Source organism: Erinaceus europaeus, chromosome 11 (assembly GCF_950295315.1).
Source record: "Erinaceus europaeus chromosome 11, mEriEur2.1, whole genome shotgun sequence".
Classification (NCBI taxonomy): domain Eukaryota; kingdom Metazoa; phylum Chordata; class Mammalia; order Eulipotyphla; family Erinaceidae; genus Erinaceus; species Erinaceus europaeus.
Genome location: NC_080172.1, coordinates 44,867,340 through 44,889,948, shown reverse-complemented (window position 1 = coordinate 44,889,948; position 22,609 = coordinate 44,867,340). Strand labels below are relative to the sequence as shown.

At 44.6% G+C, this 22,609-nt stretch overlaps 2 long non-coding RNA genes across 2 annotated transcripts in view; one reads left to right on the top strand and one right to left on the bottom strand.

Annotated features, from left to right (window-relative positions):
- LOC132541331 (uncharacterized) overlaps nt 1–21,765 on the bottom strand; it is a 43,104-nt gene extending 21,339 nt beyond the window's left edge. The window contains exon 1 of the long non-coding RNA XR_009552503.1: nt 21,633–21,765. This is a non-coding gene — a long non-coding RNA (uncharacterized LOC132541331). The remainder of the gene's footprint in view (nt 1–21,632) is intronic.
- Nucleotides 3,314–5,063, top strand: LOC132541207 (uncharacterized). The gene is made up of 3 exons (XR_009552377.1): nt 3,314–3,615; nt 3,789–3,929; nt 5,016–5,063. It is a non-coding gene; the product is annotated as an uncharacterized LOC132541207 (long non-coding RNA).
- Nucleotides 21,766–22,609: the final 844 nt, after the last annotated feature.

The following is a 22,609-nucleotide window of genomic DNA, read 5'->3' as shown; positions in this document are numbered from 1 at the left end:
CATTATAGGTGGAGCAGAGCCAGTTGCTTGTGGGAGTGAGAATATTCAAAATTGTTTGAAAACGCTGTTCAGATTGTTATTTTCGTAAATGGGTTTCTTTCTCATGTAGGCTGTATTTGTGCACTTTACATGTTAATTAAGTTGAAATAGATATGTTTGGGGAGGAAATGTGTGTGTGAATGTGTGTGTGGGGGGGTATGATTAAAAAGAAATTCTGCTCCACTGCAGCCTTGCTGCAGTCCCTCAGTCTGGCCAAATTGCAGAGGCTCTCTCCAATGCCATCTGTCTCTCTTTACCCTTTCTAGAGTCTGAGTCTCTGATCCCCACCTCCCCAGCCAGCTTCTCCAATCCCCTGAATCCCCCCCATCTTTTTGCCCACCTGCCATTTGCAAAGGACTCCAGTAAGTGAGCTCATTATCTGGTGACACATTGGGGTTTGAAGGAGAATTTGGACACTGCAGCTTTAAGAATGCCGTACTGCGAAATCTTTCTCCTTCAAGTGACTGCAGACCCAGACCGCAGCACAGCGCTAAGGGAGGAGGTGCAGCAATGGGGGAGGGAGGAGAGGAGACAGAGAAAGGGATGCCCAATCTCTGGTCAGCCCCCATTGGGGAGCTCAAAGCCCCAGGTAGAATCCAAACATAGTCAAGACCTTACTTTGGGTTGGTTTCTCTCTCCTACAGTTGGGGGTGGGGGTAAGTGACTTACTAATGAGTTTAGTCCTTGGCTTCCTGTCTAGTTAACTAGCTCTTTAAGCCCTGTGCAACTGGGTTAGAGAATTGGGGTCTGATCTCTATCCTCATCTTTGCAGTCTGGTTTGAGTCCTGAAGTCACAGATGCAGCCTTTGCTATATGGGGGGATCCTGCTTTGGGGATTTGGAGGGAAACTCAAAGCAGTGATCTGCAGCCTCAGGACAGAGGCTGCAGCATTCACTAACAGATAAACTCTCTTCAGTGTCTGGAGTCTGTGTTGAATGATAATATGCAGTGTGCCAGGCAATTTTTTGGGGGGAAGGGGTGACAATAAAGGGCTCATCATAGAGATGAGGACTGCACTGAATCCACAGAAAGCACAATCTGGGTAGAAGCACTTCCTAGAGAAAATTCACAAGGAGCCCCAATGCCTGGGCTCTAGGACAAGACTCCTCCCCCCACCTATGCAAAAGGCCACCCCAAACTTAGGCTCTGCCACATTAGGTGCAGGCTGGAGGAGCTCACAGGCTGGCACTGCTGGCATGGCACTCCCAGGCATGTGGTGCTTAGATCTGGGTCTGCACTGAGAAGTGATGTCATGCAGGACTCCAGGTGGTATCTGCCTAGGTGGCCCCAGACACTGGAAGGGCTTCACTACTTCCCTCCAAAGCCAAAAGGGAAAAAAAAAAAAAAACTTCAGTTCTCACAATAAATCAGCTCAAAGGGAATGCAGCAGAAATGATACAAGCAAGCCCCTGAAAGAGTAACTGGACTAATGCTGGCACAGAGCCATGACCTCCATAGGTGTCTGCATTGTGCTCTGGTTCTCTATGTAGATGGGCAGGCTAATTCTTAGGTAACTCTGCAGAAGACACAGCTCCTTGGGGCATAAGAAGTGCTCTGATCAAACCCTATCTGAGTATATGGGGGCCACAGGGGCTCCTAGACAAATATTTTCTAGGGCTTTTGACCATATGCTGTTGGCAGGAAAAGACCCCAAGTTAAGAGAGTCTTCCTATTTCTCTAGGTCTACAGTCCTCACCATGGGCTTCATGAGAGCCCTTTATCTCATTTCACCACCACCCCCTTTCTTTTAGAATAAATTCCCTGTATGTTTCAACCATCTTTGACCTCCTCTCAGAAATCTGTGAGGTGTATTTGTAGAACCCTTTGAGTGAAATACAGAAATTTCAAATCCCCAGATGAATGTCTTTGGACTGGGCAGATGTCTAGCCCTGTGCACCTCTCTGAGTCCCTGGCATTCCACACACTAAGGTCTTTTGAGGTCAGCAGTGCATGGTACTGAAGATGGAACCTCTTCCCTCTCCACACCACCCTCCCCCCGCCCCTACACACACAATCTAAGCTGTTATAATTGTCAGATGGACAAATGAGTTTTCTTCCTCCATGGTGCTGGTAGCGTTGCCACCCTGGGAGAACAAAGTCAGCCCAGGCACAAGCATATCCCATTCCATGACTCTCTGCCCACCCAAGTGATAATCATCCTTTCTATCTGTAATTAATTCTTCTCTATTTGGAATCAGCCAAGGAAGAGAGGCCTCTTGTCAGTGTCAACAAAACCACCATTGGGCTCCCAGCAGCTATTTCCACATGTGGTAGTCTCTAGTCACTTATGGACAGATCAAGTGAGACAGGAACGTCACCACTGTGTTGGAGTGTGGGAGCAGGCAAAGGGGTGACTCCTGAGCCATATGTCCCTGAGCCACAAGCCTTCCCCAAGGCTTGTGAAGTGAGCCACATGCATTCAGTATGAGAGACTTCTCTGAGCCTACTTGGTTCAGGTAGGAATTGTCCTTTCAAAATGACCACATCAAGGCAATCTAGGAAGAAACAGCTGAAGGAACTGGAGATCCTCTGGAAGGGACAAATAGAGTAGGGGCTGAGACCTCCCCAGGTTTTCTGGGGAACCACCTTACACTTCTATTGTCCCCAGGCAAACCCACTAGCCTCCAGCTACAGGAACGGAGGGAATCAAAGAGGGTCCAATTTCCATGGCCTTGTATTTGACCCCACTGTAATGCATGGGGGAGGGGTGGCGGAGTGTTGGACCAAGGTGGTCTTTTAAAAGAATTCTCTCTTTCCATCCCCACAGAATAGGGCGCATTATAGTCCAGGGGGAAAAATGAGGTTGGAGTCCAGCTAGGTGGGGGTGAGCCTGAAGAGCAGGGTTGGGGGGGCAGGGATAGGGTGGTGTGCTCCTGGGCCCAACTCGCAATGCACCAGTGCTGACTCAGGGCTTCTCCTGCCCTCCCTGAGCCATCCCATCAAATGCCTCAGCTTGGTGCGCCAGCCCCAGCTGCTGGTTTCCCCTGTCTCCTTGCGCAGGAGCGGTTGGAGCCCAGGCGGCTGCGGGGCCCTCCACCCCCTCTCCACCACTCGGTCCAAATCAGCAGTGCTGGCGGCTGCCGGGCTGCAGCAGCCGGCGGTGCAGAGGCCCTGCACCACTGCTTGGGGCGGGTGGCGCGCCTGTGCCTTGCTCTTGTCCCCAACGCCACCTCCGGGCAGCTGCGCAGCCAGTGCCCAGACAGGACCGAGTCCCTGATTGGTGCAGTGAGTGAGTCTCTGGCTTTATTTATACCACCTTTGCTTCAGAACTCTACTTCAACCGAGTTGAGGAAGAAGGAAGCCTGCTTTGGTGGGGTTCTTGTACCCACTGACTTAGAGCAGCCCAACAAGAATCATTGTCCTGAAGGCACCTGGCAGTTGAGCTCCCACCTAGTGTGGGGTGCGATTTTGGACACCTCTACAGAAGACAGAGATTTTCAGTCGCCCTCGGAGGGGTGAGGAAGGTGAAGGTTTTGAGATGATCCAGCGGAACCGTGTCCTAGCCCTGACTTTGGTACTCCTGCCCCAGATCCTGAACACCTCTTTGGAGTTCGAGGCTGCCTTTCTAGTTGAGAGGTAAGAAGGAGATCCCCAATTCAGGCATCATCCTGGGAGGGGGGGGGAGGCAAAGGGGCCATTTGTGATCATATCCTTTAATACTTCCACTCAGGGGTTTTGAGAACCTAGGGGAAGAGATTGATGTGCAGAGGGAGTAAACGGTTTTTTTTTTTTTCCTTTTTCCTCCCCAGCATCATGGAGTTAATAGCAGGAGGTTAAAGTTGTATATGGATGAAGGCCAGCTTCCCCTACAGAGGGGAGTCAAATCAGACTATGCAGGTGGGGTCCAGTCACTGCTGGCCATTCAGGGGTGCCAGCATTCTAATTGGGAGGTAAGAAGGGGATCCCCAATTTAGGTATCATCCTGGGGGAGGGTAAAGGGGCCATCTGTGATCATATCCTCTAATACTTCCACTCAGAGGTTTTTGAGAATCTAGGGGAAGAGATTGAGGTGCAGAGGCAATAAATTTTTTTCCTCCCCAGCATCATGGAGTTTGTGGGAGGGTTCAGATGTCAGGAGTCAGGGGCCTGGGAAGAGAGAGGATAGCTCTTGGGGGTGGGGTGGGCAGAAAGCACTTTCAGCCCAGAATAGTAGCCTCAGGTGCAGGTCTTTATACCAAAGGTTTAAAAATGCTGCTTGACTCTTCCCCAGCACCTCCCCCCCCACCCCCCAGCAAAAGTCCCGTTGCCCTGCAAGATGGGAGTGATGTCACACTGCGCACACATGTCTGCTCTTCTGGGTCTGTTCACAGTTGTGGCAGTTTGGAATTTGGTCGCCCTTGGCGTCCTGAACCTTGGATTTCCATGGGTAGAGCCTCATGCCACATGGTGTCCATCTTGAAGGCTGCCTTTGGAGCCTACACTACTGGACTGATGCAGAAAGGTGTAGGATGGAAAGTTGGCAGGAGTCCTGGGGCCAGCAGACTGAGCTATATGCTGATGCTATCAGTTGAGGGCTGGCCCAGGCCTGTGAATGCTCTGGGGATGACACCAGGATCTTTCGGCCCAGCCTGGAACAAGCACAACACTGCAGTTGTCAGTATTCCTGCCAAGGACATTCGGGGACAGGTGGTGCTCCAGGCCACTGCCTACACCCTCCAGACAGAACCATCAGCCTAGGGAGTCCAGTCCCCACAGCACCTCCAGGGATGGAGGTGTACAGGAAAGACCAGGTTCATGAAAACAAATGGTGGGTTTGGCTTTAGCTGGCTAGGAGATGTGGTAGCATTTACCTGACTAGGCGACAATGTCCAGAACCCTAAAGTTAGGGAGCATAGGGAGGAGAGATAGGAGTATGGGGGGAGAGACTCCAAGTTGCAGCTGGGATTCTCTGGCTCTGGATGTTTTCCTACTGATTGTCTTTGCTTCCCACTCAATGCAAAGTCAGCATTTTTTCCTGCTGTTCTCTTTCTCTGCAGATACAATCATGGATCAGCATGTAAACTTTAGCTCCCTCAATAGAAGATACTTTGAAATCACCTGGTCCAAGTTCTGAGCTCAGCAGTTAACCCTGAGGACACTGACTGGCAACCCCATACAGGTGAAATGGGTTAAGGTAAGGAAATTGGGGAGCAGGGGTAACATAACTCCCCAGTGCCAAGAGATTTACTGGCAAAATTTACTGTATATCAGACAGTGTTTCTCAGGGGCTGAATGCTGCCTTTGGATCAGTTTGTTTCCCTTCTGGCTTACTATTCTCACTGGGAGAAATGCCAGGGGGAGAAATAGCTGGATTTCTTTTATAGTGCCTCCTCTTTTCAATTCTGGAACACCAATCCTTCAGAAATCCAAGCAGGACCGTTTACTAGTGATGTAGTTCATACTTTCTCCAGCAGAGGACATCCAAGGATGCAGGAAGAAAATGGAGCTGCTCACTGCAGCGGGACCAGGCAGTTTGCCAAATGGGATTTTTGTTTTCATTTGGTCCCATGTGTTCAGGCAGTTTTTTCAGGTTTTTTTTTCTCAACTTAAAACAAACAAACAAACAAAAAAACCCAAACCAACCAGGAAGTGTACTGTGAAATTTCCCTATCATTCAGTATGTGTGTCATCTAGGTCAATACTGCTCTCCACTGTGGTCTCTCTCCTGAAGGTTTCCTTGAACACAAGCCTAGGGGTGTGCTGTGGATTTCACAGAAGTTCTCATTTCCCAGAGGAGGATACTTTCCCTGTTGTGAATCTATCATCTAAGGACATTTAATAATGCTCCCAGGGAGGACTTGAATAGGGTGACCAAGGATTTGGATGGAGCTGCCCACTGACACACAGATGATGACTATTCTGATTCTGATTCATTTGCAAGATCTTTATTATTTAGTTAGTTATTGAATTATGCATTTTTGTCATTATGGAGGCTTAATTATTCTGTGGTGACTTTTTCATACATATATAGAAAGAAACACACTGAGATAGGAGAGAAAGAGAAAGAGAGAGAGGAAACAGCACCAAAAACTTTCCCCAAAGCAGTGGTGGCTGGGCTCAAATCTGACTCATGAGCTTGGCTAAGCAGCACACTATCCTAGTGAGCTATTTGTCAGCCCTTTTTTCAAGATCTTTAGGTCTCAGATCGAGCCTTCTGCCCATCTCTGGCTTGGGGCAATGTCACAGAACAACAGTACCGAAGTCATAGGAATCCACTGAAACCACTGGGTTTGGTTCCACTTTTACCCCCACCAACCTCTCCTTGATGATGTGTCTTACCATCCATCCTCCTTTGGGAATTTCTATTCAGAGTCTTGGATCACTTTGGTGCCCACTAGGTATCCTCTTTTTTCATCCCAAGCAGTTCCACTTGTTTAATGCTGTTGGTGTTGTGAACAATACCCATCTGATGCCCTGGAGATCACATGCTACATATTCGTGACCTTCAGCTAGTCAGAGGACAATGACTGTGATTGTTTGGAAGACAGTCCATTTTCTCATGCCAGGAGGCCACTGCTCTCTTTACAATAAAATGTTTTCTAGATTACATTAGTGTACCTAAATGGTGCCTTTTTAGCCCTCCAGTTTAGAACATGTATAAGGTAAGTGTTCTTTTGCCAACAATACATACACATCCATATAGGAAAGCACCAAACTAACTCTTTGTTAAGGTGTAAACTTGGCAAAGATGGAGAAGGTTAACCAAGAAATGTGACTAGTACCATTTTAATTAGCCCTAGTTCTCTGACTCTCAGTCAGTGCAAAGTTTTTATATTTCCCAAGGTTGTTGTTGTTTTTTCCACCAGGGTTATCACTGGGGTTCGCTTAGTGCTGGCATTAAGAGTCCACTGCTCATGGTGGCTATTTTTTTCTCTCTTTCTTTTTCTTTCCATTTTTATTACTTGATAGGACAAAGCAAAAATGATACAGGGAGGAGGGAGAGAAAGATAGACACCTGCAGGTTTGCTTTACCAACTCCAGGTGGGGAGTAAGAGCTTGAACCAGTGTCTTTGCACATGGTAATATGTGTGCTTAACCAGGTATACCACCACCTAGCCCCATTTTCTTTTCTTTTTTAATGAGACAGGAGAATGTACTTTCCTACTATTGATATTTATGATATTTCCTTTACTCTGTTTCTTTTCTTTTTTAGTACTCTGAGGGCAGATTTTTCATTTAAACACTGAAAGAGTGAGAGGTGCCATAGTACTTGAACTTCTCCTGTTGCCATAACATCTCCTATGTGGTGCCAAGGTTTGAGCCTGGGTTGTACCCATGATGAGTCACATGCCATATTGGGGAGCTCTATAGCCCTTGGGTTTTTATTTATTATTGTTGATGCTGTTGCCACAAGAGTTATCACTAAGGCTCAGTTCAGTGCCTGCACAATGAACCCACCACTCAAACATTTTTCCTTTTTTTTTTTTTTTTTTGTTAATTCATTTTTTACTGGATAGGACAGAGAATGTGAGAGGAAACAGAAAAGGAGGGAAAGAAAGACCTGTTTTACTATTTGTGAAGCTCCCCCCTGCAGGTGGAGAGTACAGGCTGGTACCTACCTGTGTCTTGTGCATGGTAACTGTGTGCTCAACGGGGTTCACCACAGCACAAACTCCAGTTTTTGTTTTTTATTTCATGTTGTACTTGGATTAAACCTAGGATTTCATGCATGTTATATTCAGTCACCTCCCTGGAACCCCAAATAATTCTGTCTTTATTATTTTTTATATTTATTCAATGTGGAGCCAGGATCTCTCACTTGTGCAATTTCACTGTTGCTGCGTGGACTTTTTCATTTAGATAGAGAAAGACAGAAGACAGACAGGGAGAACTCCACAGCATTGGAATTTCACCCTGTGCCATAGCACTCTCATGTGGTACCAGGGCTTGGACCTGGACTGCATACAGGCAAGGCAAACACCATGCCCTGTGAGCTATCTCTCAGCAAATAACTTTCTTCCTTCCTTTGTCCCTCTCTTTCTCTCTTTCTTTCTTGCGACGTCTTTCTTACTTTCTTTCTGTTTTTCTTTTTTCCTTCCTTCCTTTCTTCCTTCTTTCCCTCCTTTTTTTTCCTTCCTGCCAACAGGGTTATAGATGGGGCTCTCTGCTGGTAATAAAAATCCACTGATCCCAGTGGCCGTTTTTTCCTTTTAAAAAAAAAATCTATCTTTTTAAAAGAAATTGAGGGGGGGGAGAAGACAGAGGAGAGAAAAGAGAGAAATATTTGCAGACCTACTTCACTACTTGTGAAGTGTCCCTCCTGCAGGTGAGGAGTGGGGGCTCAAACCCAGGTCCCTGAGCTTGGTAACATGTGTACTTTACTGGCCCCTTCTTGGCACATAATTAAGGATATTTTCTTGATAATTAAATTCAAACCAATGAGTAGTTACTGGATATTCACTAAAGCTGTGAATTGGTGCCGTGATTAAGTACAAATAATATAAGAGGAGCTGGGCAGTGACACACTTAGTTGAGTGTACATATTACTATGCACAGGGACCTGGGGTCAAGTCCTGGGTCCCCACCTGCAGGAGGGAAACTTCATAAGCAGTGAAATAGTGCTGCAGGTATCGCTCTCTTTCCTTCTCCTTCTCCTTCTTCTTCTTCTTCTTCTTCTCCTTCTTCTTCTTTTTCTTTTTTTTACCAGAGCACTGGTCAGCTAAGTCTTATGGTGCTGCAGGGAACTGAACCTGGGACTATGGAGCCTCAAGCATGAGAGTCTGGAGTCTGTTTGCATAACCATTATGCTATCTACCTTCACTCTTTCCCTCTCCATCTCCTCTTCCCCTCTCAATTACCCTCTGTCCTATCAAAATAAGATAATTTTTTAAAGGAACAAATATTTGACTGCTGGGAGCAGTGGGTTCATTTTACAGGCACCAAGCCCCTGCAATAGCCTTGATAGCAAAAAAAAAAAAAAAAAAAAAAAAAGTATAAGGTAGGGTCCCTGCATTTACAAATCAGCAGGATTTCACTGCATGTTTATAAGATGAGAGTTCCAGTGGAAAGATTGGGGTTGGGGTTGCTTCTCAATGACAATGTTAGTGGTTCATTTTCCCTCCTTCCTCCTGGAGCCAAGTCCTGGTCAAAAGTTGGCACTGGGATATTTGCCAATATGCTTGATCACTTGGGTACAGAAGTACCAAAATCTGACTCATCCATTCCTAGCACTTAGCTTCCAGCTTCAGTGCCTGGACCATTGCCCATCATCTGCTTTCTTTATTTCTTTTTGATTTTTAATTGATTTATTGGGAAATTAATAGTTTATAGTCAACAGTAAAATAAAACACAATAGTTTGTACATGTGTAACATTTCTCAGTTTTCCATATAACAATTCAAACCCCACTAGGTCCTCCTCTGTCTTGCAGGAACTGCAACCCTCCCTTCCCCCCCCCCCCCCAGTCTTTTACTTTGGTGCAATACACCAACTCCAGTCCAAGTTCTGCTTTGTATTTTCTCTTTTGACCTTATTTTTCAACTTCTGTCTATGAGTGAGATCATCCATATTCTTCCTTCTTGTTTTCTGGCTGATCTCATTTGGCATACCTGCTTTCTTGGGGTGTCATGCTTTGGGGTCAGTCTCTCAGTGTGGGAACATTTGATCTAAGCTTCATGCTCACAAGAACATCTTCTTGTTTTGTATATCATCTCTAGTAAGCTGCGTATTTTATTGTGTCTGGGGTCTAGGGGTTAAAAGCTCTGGTTTGAAATGTTTAAAATGCACATTTTTTCTAACCCCATTTTGATATTTCTTCATTTTGTAAAATCTTGGGCCCCTTAAGATGTGGCAGTGATGGGGCATATTGGATCTTCTGAAAGGCTTTGACACATATGAGGCCTTGACCCTTTAGTTGTCCAAAGATCACCCTGCCCTGCAGCTCAAATGCTATAAATAGCCCTTCGAAGGTCTGAGTTATCAGACTTCCTTCTATGTAATGAATGCACTATTTCACAATAGGGAGTAGACTAGGCAAAAGCAGGATTTTTTTTTCTTTTAACTACAAATTTGGGTTTTCCCCCAAATAAGAGATATGGTGTAGAAAAGTGCCTACTCATGATCAGGATGGAAATTGGGCCCTCAATCTTGTCTTTGATGTTCTTCATATATATATTTGTTATTGGGTAGAGACAGAGAGAAATTGAGAGGAGTGGGGGGAGACAGAGTCACCTGCAGCTCTGATACACCACTCATGAAGCTTTCTCCCTGCAGGTGGGGACCAGAGGCTTTAACCTGGATCCTTGTGCACTGCACTGTGTGCACTTAACCAGGTGTGTTACCACCTGGCCCTCTTTCCCTTGCTTTCACCCCACAACCAGACTCCCAAGCTGACCCCTGGACTCATAAGGGCCCCAGGTCACCAAGGAAGCTCTGCTGAGCACCTCCTTTTTGTCTGGTGGTCTGAGGCTCTTATGCATGTTATATCTGATCATTCTGCCTTAAATTTTTGCTGGTTACATCAGTGATACCCACACATACAGCCTTGGAAAGGCCTCATCTCTCAGGTCTTTCCTGGGGACCCAATATACCTTGGCTCAAAGGATAAAGTCCTGCTGACAGAATCTCTCTTTACAAGGAAGGTTGGCTAGAGACACTTTGTGCAGACCTGCCAGGTACTCCAAACAATCTCAGTCATACTTTGTCCTGGAATGAGCTTGGTTTTTAGAACTGCTTTGCTTCCTTAGGTTCTCAGAGAGGTGGATTAGAGGCAGTGGTTGAAAGGGTGGAGATGCTGGCTTGGAGATGGGGCAGACTCAGGGGAGCAGTCTAAGGAGACAGGGTTCGGGTGCAAGAAGGATTTCAGATTTCAGATAAGTTTCAGATTTCTATTATGCATCTATGAGACTTGGAATTGGTGGTTGGCAAATGGAGTCTGGAGGTCAATGGAGAGGTCATGGCTACAGATATTGATTTGGGAGCCATTAGTACACAGATAAAACTAATAATATCATGGAGAGGGAGGAGGTAGACAAACTAAAGTTGGGTTCCTCCTACACAGAGAAGGTGGAATTAGAGGAGGAATTAGCTGTAGAGCATGAAAAATGGAAAATGGGGTAGGTAAGATGTGAGAGAAAGTGACACCCAAAGACTCAAATGGGGAAGAAAAAAGAGAGTTACAAAGATGAGGGGTGGGGCAGCTGTATTAAAAGATACTGATGGGTAAAGCAAAGCAGGTATTAGAATTGCCCATCAGGCTTAGCAACATGGAGGGTTCAGTGACCTTGACAAGATAGGAATCCAACAAAAGGAAACTTCAGTGTGGCTTCCTTAGACCCTGTTTGGCAGTGACCAAGCAGCTTCCAGGCACTGATACCCATGTGGGCTCAGAGAAGACCCATCCCTCCTGCCATAGACCTCAACAGTGGCAGGGCCCCAGGGCCATTCTTTATGTCCCCAGTGACTACAGGAAGACATTCTACCTGCACTAAACTACATGGCCCACCATGTCACTCTGGCCCTGCTATGACTGCCAGACCTTTAGTAAGGGCTGCCCCATTCTAGTGACCTTTCAAAATATTTTGCCAAAATTTAACCTCGCTACCACCGTTCAATCACTACCTCTGTTAAGACTTGCCCATATTAAGACTTGTTGCATTATAATCATCATACATTGGCTGGCTCAGCAATTAAAGACCTTCAACTTCCAACTAATGCAAAGGACAATTGGGTGGCTGAAGAAGTTATACTACCCAGATGCATTTGGGGAGCCCAGAGGCCCCAAAAGTGTATTATCTTTATTATTATTATTATTTTCAGTAAAGACAGAGAAGTCAGGGAGGGAGGGAAAGAAAGACCACAGCTCCAAAACTTCCTTTAATGCAGTAGAAGCTGGCTTTCAACCTGGGTTGCAGTATCCTATCCAAGTGAGCTATTTCATCAGCTCAAAAGGGTATTGCCACTGACATCCTTCCCTTTTTCACAAAAAGAATATTGTCTTAGAGTGAACATGGACCTAGGACTTTTTCTCATTAGCCACCCCCCACATACACACAGTCTAAGTTAGTGATAACAGTGTGCCCAAGTTGCAATTTTCTGATGCTCTGATTTAAGTGAGGATAGAATTTATAACTGCATTGCCCAGTACAGCAGCCCTGCACCATGTGTGCTAATGCAACCTAGACCTGAATTTTACATTTCATTTAAATAACTCATTCTAATAGCAACACGTGACTAGTGGCTACCATACTGAATGACAAATAAATGGAGCTTTTCTACCTCTTCAACTTGTTTTATTGGATACCACTTTCCAATATTTTCCATCTTTAAAATGTTGGTGAGGAAACTGAGGAGGGGCAGTTGAAGATTCTTCTTGAAATTGTAAGTCAATTTTCATTCATTTTATTTATTTATTTATCTACTTATTTAGGATAGAAATACAAAGTATGTGAGCATGATGGGGACAATAGAGAGGGAAGAAATATACCTGCAGATCTGTTTCACTGCTTGTGAAATTTCTTAAACCCAGGTCTAGGCACATTGTAATGTATGTGCTCTACCACATGAGCCATCATCGGGTCCTGTGAGTAGAATTTTATGTAATATGAGGTACTAGAATTTATTTCTATAAAAGAGTTAATAGCTTTCATAAGATTCTTGAAGAATTTTAGGACCTCAAAGGGTTAAGAACTATTGATCTGGGAAAATGCATAATTCATATAGTAAAATGCATATTGTATGTAGTATGATACAGATTATATATGTTGTAACATATGCTGACTATCATATATGCTATAAGATAACATCTGATAGCGCAGAAGGAAACTTTTTGGTCAAGGAGAGTGTCTTAAAGTGGTCTTTATTTGTCTGAGTTCCTCAAGCATCCTTTGACACAAGGTTCTGGATGCAGGATTAGACTGGAAACACAACTGGACTTTTAATTTGCTTTGATCTAGAGAAATGAATGTACAGTAACATGTGCTTATGAAACCTGCAGCTGGAAGACAGAGCTGGACAAGTCTCATTTCTCTGCTGTCAATGTTCAGGAGTTCTCACTCATCCCAAAATAGAGGGGTATGTACAGCTGCTGGGAGATCAAATGAAATTAAATCTGAAACTGGAGAGATAGCTTAATGGCTATGCAAATTACATTTGTGCCTGAAACTCCAAGTTCACAGGTCCAATCCCCAGCACCACTATAAACCAGAGTTGAACAGAGTTCTGGTGAAAGAGAGAAAGAAAGAAAGAAAGAAAGAAAGAAAGAAAGAAAGAAAGAAAGAAAGAAAGAGAGAAAGAGAGAAATGGGAGGGAGGAAGAAAGAATGAAGGCTGCAAACATGAAACTGTAACAACTTATATAATCAGGAATTGATAAAATCATAGCTAAATAATGCCTTACATGTTATATATAATCAACAGCAATTGATTGATCCATCAACCTATAATTCAATATCCTTGAAGAACAAGTTAACTTTTATCTGCCCTCCACTAGAAAATGCTTGAGTTGATGCACTGGCTGGAGAGGAACTTTAGGATTGGAAAATAAACAGAACCCAGAGCTTGGTTAAGATGCCCAGTCAGCATAACAATGAATAAACAAAGTACCTTTTTACACTATTTTGACTTCTTACATGTATTTGCCATTTTTAATCGGAGGCAATTTCTTCATTTAACAAAAGTCAGTTGGGTTTCTTTAGTAAGAGACAGAACTTTGAAAATTGTGTTTGTTGAAACAAGGGTTTCATAAATGTGGGTGCTGGAGGTTCCTGGAGTACCCCCAATGGTGTTTACATGCGAACACACACAGTGGCCTGTTCACCATCACCCCCATCAAGTGAGTCTCTGATCTTAGGGTCACAATAAAGAAAATCCCTTTCCAAGACCCCATTCCCTCTCCAAGATCTGATCCAGAATCCAGGCACCTTAGAGTCCTGTGTTTAGGGAATATGGCAATTCTTGCCTATTTGTTCCTGCAGATATAATAGCCAGGTCACATAGAATGACTAGTCATATGATCCTTTCCCTGCTAGGTTACACACAACCAGCATCAGACTTTCTTTTTTTATATATAATTTTAATGATTGAAGTTTATGTTCTATTCTCTTAAGGAAGCTTGATGTGCATCGCATTGAATTTGTATATGGCTCTGGGGAGAATATTCATTTTGATGATATTTATTCTTCTAATCCATGAGCATGGGATGTCTTTCCATTTCTTGGTATCATTTTCTATTTCCTGGAATAGTAACTCCTAGTTTTCAGTATACAAATCTTTCACTTCCTTGGTCAGGTTTATTCCTAAGTATTTAATTGATTTTGCTGCAACAGTAAGTGGTAGTGATTTATGGATATCCTCTTTCAGATTTAGTGTTCACATAAAGAAATGCCACTGACTTTTATACATTGATTTTGTAGCCTGACACCTTGCTATATTGCCTAATAACTTCCAGTAGTTTTCTGCTGGATTATTTAGGTTTTTCTATGTAGACTATCATATTATCTGCAAATAGTGAGAGCTTGACTTCTTCCCTTCCAATCTGTATTCCTTTGATTTCTTTCTCTTGTCTGACTGCTATGGCAATAACTTCCAATACTATGTTGAAGAGTAATAGTGATAATGGACAGCCCTGTCTATTCCTCGATCTGAGGGGGATTGCTTTCAGCTTCTGTCCACTGAGTATGATGTTGGCTGTAGGTTTGCTACATATGGACTCCACTATCTTGAGAAGTTTCCCATCTATTCCCATTTTTTGTAGTGTTCTGAGCATGAATGGGTGTTAGATTTGTCAAAGGCTTTCTCTGCATCTATAGAGATAATCATGTGGCTTTTGGTTTTGCGTTTATTGATGTAGTAAATGACATTGATTGGCTTATGTATACTGAACCAGCCTTCCATTCTTGGGATAAATCCTACTTGGTCATGATCAACAATCTTTCTGATATAGTGCTGTATCCAGTTGGCCAGGATCTTGTTCAATATTTTGACATCTATGTTCATCAGAGATATTTGTCTGTAGTTTTCCTTTTTTGTTGTGTCCCTATTTGCTTTTGGTATCAGGGTGATGTTGGCTTCATAGAAGGTGGAAGGGAGCGTTCCTGTTTCTTCGATCTTATGCAAAAGCTTTAGAAGTATAGGTATTAACTGTTTCCTGAAGGTTTTGTAGAATTCGTTTGTGAAGCCATCTGGTCCAGGACTTTTGTTGTTGGTGAGGTTCTTAATAACAGTTTCAATTTCTTTGTCTGTGATTGGTGCATTTAGGTTTTATAGTTCTTCTTGATTCAGTTTTGGAAGGGCATATGTTTCTAGGAATTCTTCCATTTCTTCCAGATTCTCTAGCTTGGTGGCATATAGCTCTTAATAGAAGTTTTGCATGATTTTCTGGATTTCTGTGGTGTCCATTGTGATATCTCCTCTATCATTTATAATTATATTTATTTGAGTCTTCTCCCCCCCCCCACCTTTTTTTAGTGAGTCTGGCTAGGGGTTTGTCGATCTTGTTTAATTTTTCAAAGAACCAACATTTGACTTCATTGATCTTTTGTATGGTTCTCTTATTTTCAGTGTTGTTCATTTCTGCTCTAATTTTAATGATTTCTGTGCTTCTGGTTGCTTTAGGGTTCCTTTGTTCCTCTTCCTCTAAGTCCTTAAGGCGTGTAGTAAGGTCATTTATTTGAGTTTTTACTTGTGATCTAATGGGTGATTATATGGCTATGAATTCCCCTCTCTGTACTGCTTTAGCTGAGTCCCAAATATTTTGATAGCTTGTGTCTTCATTTTCATTTGTTTCCAGAAGCATTTGATTTTTTTGCTTGAGTGCTTTAAGCAGTTCTTAAGCAGCATGTTGTTGAGTTTCCAAATTTTGTGACTTTTAGTAATTTTCTGTTTGTTGTTGAATGTTAGATTTACTCTATTGTGGTCTGAGAAGACTTGGGATGGTTTCAATGCTCTTGAATTTGTTGATACTGTTTTTGTGGCCTAACATGTGGTCTATCCCTGAGGATGTGCTGTGTGCTTTTGAAAAGAAGTGTGTCTTCCATTTTTTTTTTGGTTGAAGAACTCTTAAAAGTATCCAGGAGGTCTATTCTGTCCATCTCTTCATTTAATTCTCTTGTTTCTTTGTTGATTCTCTGCTTCATTTATCTGTCTAAATGTGAGAGTGGGGTGTTAAAGTCTCCCACTGCTATTGTATTGCTATTGATGTATTTTTGTAGTTCTTTCAGTAGTTATTTGATGTATTTAAATGGTCCCTCACTGGGTGCATAGATGTTAATAATTATTAAGTCTTCTTGGTTGATTGATCCTCTATTATGTAATGGCTTTTCCTATCTTTTATTACTTTATTTAATTTGAAGTCTACTGTGTCAAGAGATGAAAGTGGCTGTTCCTGCCCTTTTTTGTGATACATTAGCCTGTAGAATAGTTTTCCATCCTTTCACTTTAAGTCTGTGTTTGCTTTTTGTGTCAGGGGGATTCTTCCAAGAAGTATATGGTTGAGTTGTGTTTTCTGATGCGTCTTCCCACTCTGTACCTTTTAATTGGTGAGTTTAATCCATTGACATTTATTGATATTATGGTTTTAAGGTACTACAATGCCATTATTCAACAACTTTTTATTTGCTCTGATATATGGCACATATTATGGTGATGTTCTTATTTATAGGAGGCCTTTTTGAATCTCAGGGCAGGCTTGGTGATTTTTGCTTCCTTTTGCTGTTGCCTATCTGAGAAGGTTTTGATCCCTCTATCTAGTTTGAATGAAAGTCCTTTCTGTTGTTTAGGGCTTAGGAAGTTTTCTTCTATTATTTCCTCTAGGATGTTTACTTCTCCTTTCTCTCTTTCTTCGTCTGGTAGGCCAATTATATGAATGTTACTTCTTTTGAGATCATCCCATATTTCTCTGTTGTTTTCAATGTCTCTCAATCTCTTTTTGAGCTATTTTACTTCTTTCTTAGTTTTCTCTAGCTTATCCTCTGTCTGGCTAATTCTGTTTTCTGCTTTTGTTGATCTGATTTCCCTCCCCTCAGCTTCTTTCTTTAGTTCAGTTATATTATTAGCTTTTTCTGCTAATTGGCTATTTCAGCTTTCAGTTCTCTAATTACCTTGAGGTAGCTAGTATTTTCCTTGAGGGTCTCATCTGTTGTTTCCCTAATTCTGGTAGCCATTTCCTCCATAGCTGTCTTCATTTCTGTGATTATTAGGTTTACTAATATTGCTTGCATACTTTTCTTATCTATGGTTACTTATGACTGATTTGAAGTTTTTTCTGGGTTCCTGTCCTGATTCATTGTGGTAGCAGTTTTATTTGCTCTTGATGTAACCTCTTTTTTTTAGTTGATGTCTATTTTTCTTTCCCCCTCTCTGTCTTCCCCTTTTATCTGCATTTCTCTCTGTCCTAAACAACAACAATGACATCAGTAACAACAACAATAACTACAAAAATGAAAAACAATGGCAACAAAAGGAAATTAAAAAAGAATCTTCACAATATCTATGATCATCACTCAAAGCATTGCCATCATTTTAAATTTTAATTAATTTATTTTAATTTTAATATTTATTTATGTATTTATGAGGGAGGAGGAAGAGAAAGAGAGGGAAGAGAAACAGAGAACCCGAGGTGGTCTAGGAGATGGCACAGTGGATAAAGCATTAGCCTCTCAAGTAAAAGGTGCTGAATTCAGTACCTGGCAGCACATATGCTAGAGTGATGTCTCATGCTTTCTCTCTCTCCTATATTTCTCATTAATAAATCAATAAAATCTTTATTTAAAGGAAGTTATAAAGAGAGAGAGAGGGAGAGAGAGAGAAGGCCAGAGTGTGATGCTGGGCACTGAACTCAAATCTCATATTTGGGAACACAACACTCTCCAGTGTCCCACCTCCCAGACTGTTTTAAAATTTTATTTTAAATTTTTATTATTTATCAACAACAAAGAAAGAATGAGTTAGAGAAGCAAGAGTATCACTCTGGTATGTATTGCCAGGAATTGAACTCAGACCTGCACTCTACCACTGTATCACATTATTAGTTGTGTTTTACGCTTTTTAAAGCTCAGTCTTTGTTTTTGTTTTTTTTTCCAGTGATGGTTTTCTTTTTTAAAAAAAAATATTTATTTATTTATTTATTCCCTTTTGTTGCCCTTGTTGTTTTATTGTTGTAGTTATTATTGTTGTTGTCGTTGTTGGATAGGACAGAGAGAAATGGAGAGAGGAGGGGAAGACAGAGAGGAGGAGAGAAAGATAGACACCTGCAGACCTGCTTCACCGCCTGTGAAGCGACTCCCCTGCAGGTGGGGAGCCGGGGTTCGAACTGGGATCCTTATGCAGGTCCTTGTGCTTTGCGCCACCTGCGCTTAACCCGCTGCGCTACAGCCCGACTCCCCTCAGTCTTTGTTTTTAAACAAGGTCGATTTATGGGCTAGTGGAGGTGAGGAATAAATTGGGGACCTAAGTTCTCCTTAGCACATGGTTTCATAGCTGTTTCTGGAGGTTCCAGATGCTAACATGATGCCAAGGGGAGTTCCCTGGGCAGAAGACCCCATCAATGTGTCCTGGATCCCTGCTTCCCCAGAACCTTGCCCCACTAGGGAAAGAGACAGACAGGCTGGGAGTATGGATCGACCTGCCAATGCCCATGTTCAGTGGAGAAGCAATTACATAAACCAGACCTTCCACCTTCTGCACCCCATAATGACCCTGGGTCCATACTCCCAGAGGGATAAAGTATAGGAAAGCTATCAGGGGCAGGGATGGGATACGGAGTTCTGGTGGTGGGAATTTTGTGGAGTTGTATTAACTCTCTTATCCTGTGATTTTTGTCAGTGTTTTTTTTTTATAAATAAAAATTTTAAAAAAAGAAAAAAAGGGGAAAAAGCTGAAGTTTATTCATATCTACCTCCATAGTCCTCTTTCTCCATATTCCAAAGCCCTCTTGTTTGCAAAGTTAGCAGTGATGTGGACTTAGACTTAGCATGTATAGATACATTTCTGAAATGCCCCTATCACTCTCCTCTCCTCTCCTCTCCTCCCCTCTCCTCTCCTCTCCTCTCCTCTCCTCTCCTCTCCTCTCCTCTCCCCTCCCCTCCCCTCCCCTCCCCTCTCCTCTCCTCTCCTCTCCTCTCCCTTCTCCTCTCCTCTCCTCTCCTCTCCCCTCCCCTCCCCTCCCCTCCCCCTTCCCTTCCTTTCCCTTCCCTTCCTTTCCCTTCCCTTCCTTTCCCTTCCCTTCCTTTCCCTTCCCTTCCCTTCTCCTCTCCTTCCCTTCTCCTCTCCTCTCCTCTCCTCTCCTCTCCTCTCCTCTCCTCTCTTCTCTTCTCTCTCTCTCTCTCTCTCCCTCTTTCTTTCCCCCTCCCTCCCTCCCTCTCTCCTAGATATGGTTTGGCCTTTCTGCATGGAAAAGTGAGTAGGGATTGGGTTATTTTCATTGCTCAGTTGCCAGTGTCTTTTATGTCCCAAGTGTGTTCATTCATTTTCCAACTGCCCAGGCTAATGTATATTGGCGGCTCTAAAAGGAAAAATGCCCCTAAGTGTCTTCATAGATTGCACAGAACCAATTCTTCTGATAAGCACTAAATGCACAAAAGTGCCCACTTCACACATACATTCCATCTAGTATAGTGCTTAAAATTATCTTGAGGGGCAGAGTCTCATTCATTCATTCATTCCACAATATTCAGTATTGAATATTATACCTTAAACTTAATGCTGTCTGCTCACATGAGGACACGGGGGGGGGGGGGCGGTGGCTAACTATTGTGTTAGATTAAGACAACATGATAGGTACTTAAGGAGTGTGCTTGGGGGTCTAAAAGCCATGCATTTGGGTTAATTAGCTCCTCACTGTCATAGAAGTCAAGTTTTACCTTTCTGTTCCTTACTTTTCTTATCTATAAATGGGTGGCATCAGTACCTGTCTTCCAGGTGAAAAACATCACCTTGGGGACAGCTTGGACACCCCAGGTACCCAAGGATGCCTGCCTGCTACCCCAGGAGCACTTTATGCAACTTCTATTTTACTATTATCTCCCAAGGTCATACATTGGGTCAAGATTAGAATCCTTTTTGTTTCTGAGTACAATAGCAGGCCCTTCCACTCATCCCTATGTGCTACTGCAGAGCTATCAGACTCCTCCTGAGTCTTTGAGGCTCCCTGAAAGCTCTATTCACCAAGCTGCCATGCTGGTGCTAGGAAGGTGGGAACCTGTCTCCTGTATCCTTGTGGTGAGCAAAGAGACGTGGCTTGCAGCTATCCACCTGCACCTACTCATTTCTCTCATCACTGTCTCACTCCTCTAGGACTCTTCTAGAATACCTGGGAGAATCTGAGAAGCATGGACTGCACACAGACATGTATCTGTGAGCACTGGGATCCTTGTCTGACAAGTAGGGCTAGCTCACATAAGTCCCTTTGCTCTGCTTGTGTGCCCTGTTGTCACACACTATTTTCTCCCAGTGCATGGCATGCCAATCTTGCTGCAGGGAACCTGTTGCCTCTTGAGGCCAGAGGCCTGTGCCCCTTCAGTTTGTCTGTGTGCAAGAGGCAGCTGCAGCCTGGAACCCAGACTGCCAGGTGGGAGGCATATGGCACTATGACTTGGGGTTCTGAAGGTCTGTGAGTCTCCTGGAGGGAGGTGGATGCGGACTGGCTTGTGCTTCTGATAATGTCAGTTGTATCCTGCAACAACTCCTGGGAAGAAATACTTGCAGACAAAGCCTAGAGGGCATTTCTTGTATCTAAAGGTGGTGGGTCTGAGGGACAGCTCTTTTCGGGGGGGGGGGGGGGTTGGTAGGTAATTGGAGAGAACCTTTTTAAAAAAAAGCGTATAGGAGTCTTCAGGGTCCAGTCCCCATCAGCTGTAAAGAGTGTCATGTCCCACGCGCAGTACAGCAGTGAGTCAGAGGAGTGCACCTGGCGGGATACAATTTTTACCTGAAGCCCCGCCTTCCTGACCTGTGGACCTTTAAAATCTGTGCGGGGGTGGGGGGGGGGGGGAAGGTGGTGGTGATGGTGGTGGTGGTTGAGGGCTGAGCTATGGGGTGAACAACTGAGCCAGTTTCCTCCACTGAGACAAACTCTGCTGAGCACAATGCCCTCGGCCCCTGTGCCTGCCTTCTGCACGGGACGCACCCGCAGCTCCAGTCCCCGGATGAGCCGGAACTGGGGGTGCAGTGAGTGGGGCAGGGCAGGGCGGTGGGCGGTGACCATGGCAGGGTGCCCCTTTTAGGTCCGAGAAGTCCTTACAGCGCTCCTGGAATCCGGGTCCCCATGCAGCCTTCGAGTTCCCGGCGATGTCCTGGACGCTGGCACCTCTCTCTCCTGCGCCCAGGACGCGCACCCCGGCTTCAAAACGGCCATAGAGGAGCTAGAATCCCCCCGCCACCCCCACCCTTTGGAAAGCTCACGACAGGGCTGAGGGCTGGGGGTGGGGGGGCGCTGAAGGGCACTGGCTGAGGGAGGAGTGCCTGGGCCCCGCAGAGGGCAGAGTTGGAGGCAAGGGGGCGGAAGCAGCCCCATAGCGGAGCTGGAGCAGCCCGGCAGCAGCGCGCCCCGCGGCGCGGCCCCCGCCCTAGTCAGCTCTCAGCCCCCAGGCCCCGCCCAGATGTGACCTAGCGCAGGGGCTGTGTCTCCGCCCCGCAGCTGCCTGCAGAGACGGGCCCGCCCCCCGCTGTCCTCCAACCCTACCTGGGCTGGGTTCCTTTTCAGGTGCTAGAAGTGCCTCTTCCCTGTCTGTCCGCTCCCAGAACCCGGGCAGCAGAGTCGCGGCTCCCGCCCCGCGGCCGGGTCTTGCAGGCAGAAGGGAGGACCCAGAAGCGGCTCTGCCTGGACTTGCCTGGACTTGTTCTGAGTCCGACGGCTTAGTTTATGGGCCGCTCGGATCCGGGGGTGTGGGTGGGAATTTCACTCTTGGCAGCCAAACCCCAGGAGGAGGGAGCTGGGAGCACACACAACCTGCTCGCCCCACCCGAAAGTGGGCATCACACAGGTAAACTTTCTGTTCTTGGTCACTGGGAAAGTTTCTAAAGGAGACAGAGACCAGAGAACTATAGTGATTTAACAGCTAGAATAGAAACACTGTTGGGCTGATTGTGCCGCCTCTAGGTCATAAGAAGAATTTCCAAGAAGCAACAAAATGCTCTTCGATTTCATAATCTCTAGAGAGCAAGGATTTCTTTTCTGGGCTTTGCATGGTCCGTTCTTTCTTTTCTTCCTTTCCATCGTGGGTGCAAGAGGGCTCGCTGGTCTAAGGAGTGGCAAGTGGAAAGCCTTGTTTTACAGGGCTGCTTACCTCCTCGAAGTGGGGGTGTTGCTGCCAGGAAGGCGGAGGCCAGTCACCCTTAGTTGCTAGGAGTAAATTTTCAGAGGTGAAAATTAAAGTACTAGTCTCTGAGGTCAAATCTGTCAGCTTGTCCCCCACCACCCAGCCAGGGCCTCATAAATGTGCCATTTCATTGCTCTCAGGCTGACTTTCTCAGAGAAAGAGAGTGAGAAAGAGACACCACAGCACCAGAGGAGTTGTTGCCCCCCTCCCCACACACTAATACAGTGCTCAAACTTTGCCAGTTTGTGTTTTAAAGAAAGGAACTGAAGAGCTGAATAGGAACCCCTTCTATCCTTGAGGCCCTTTCAGAATGGCCACTCCTGGGGCGGATGCTTCTGGC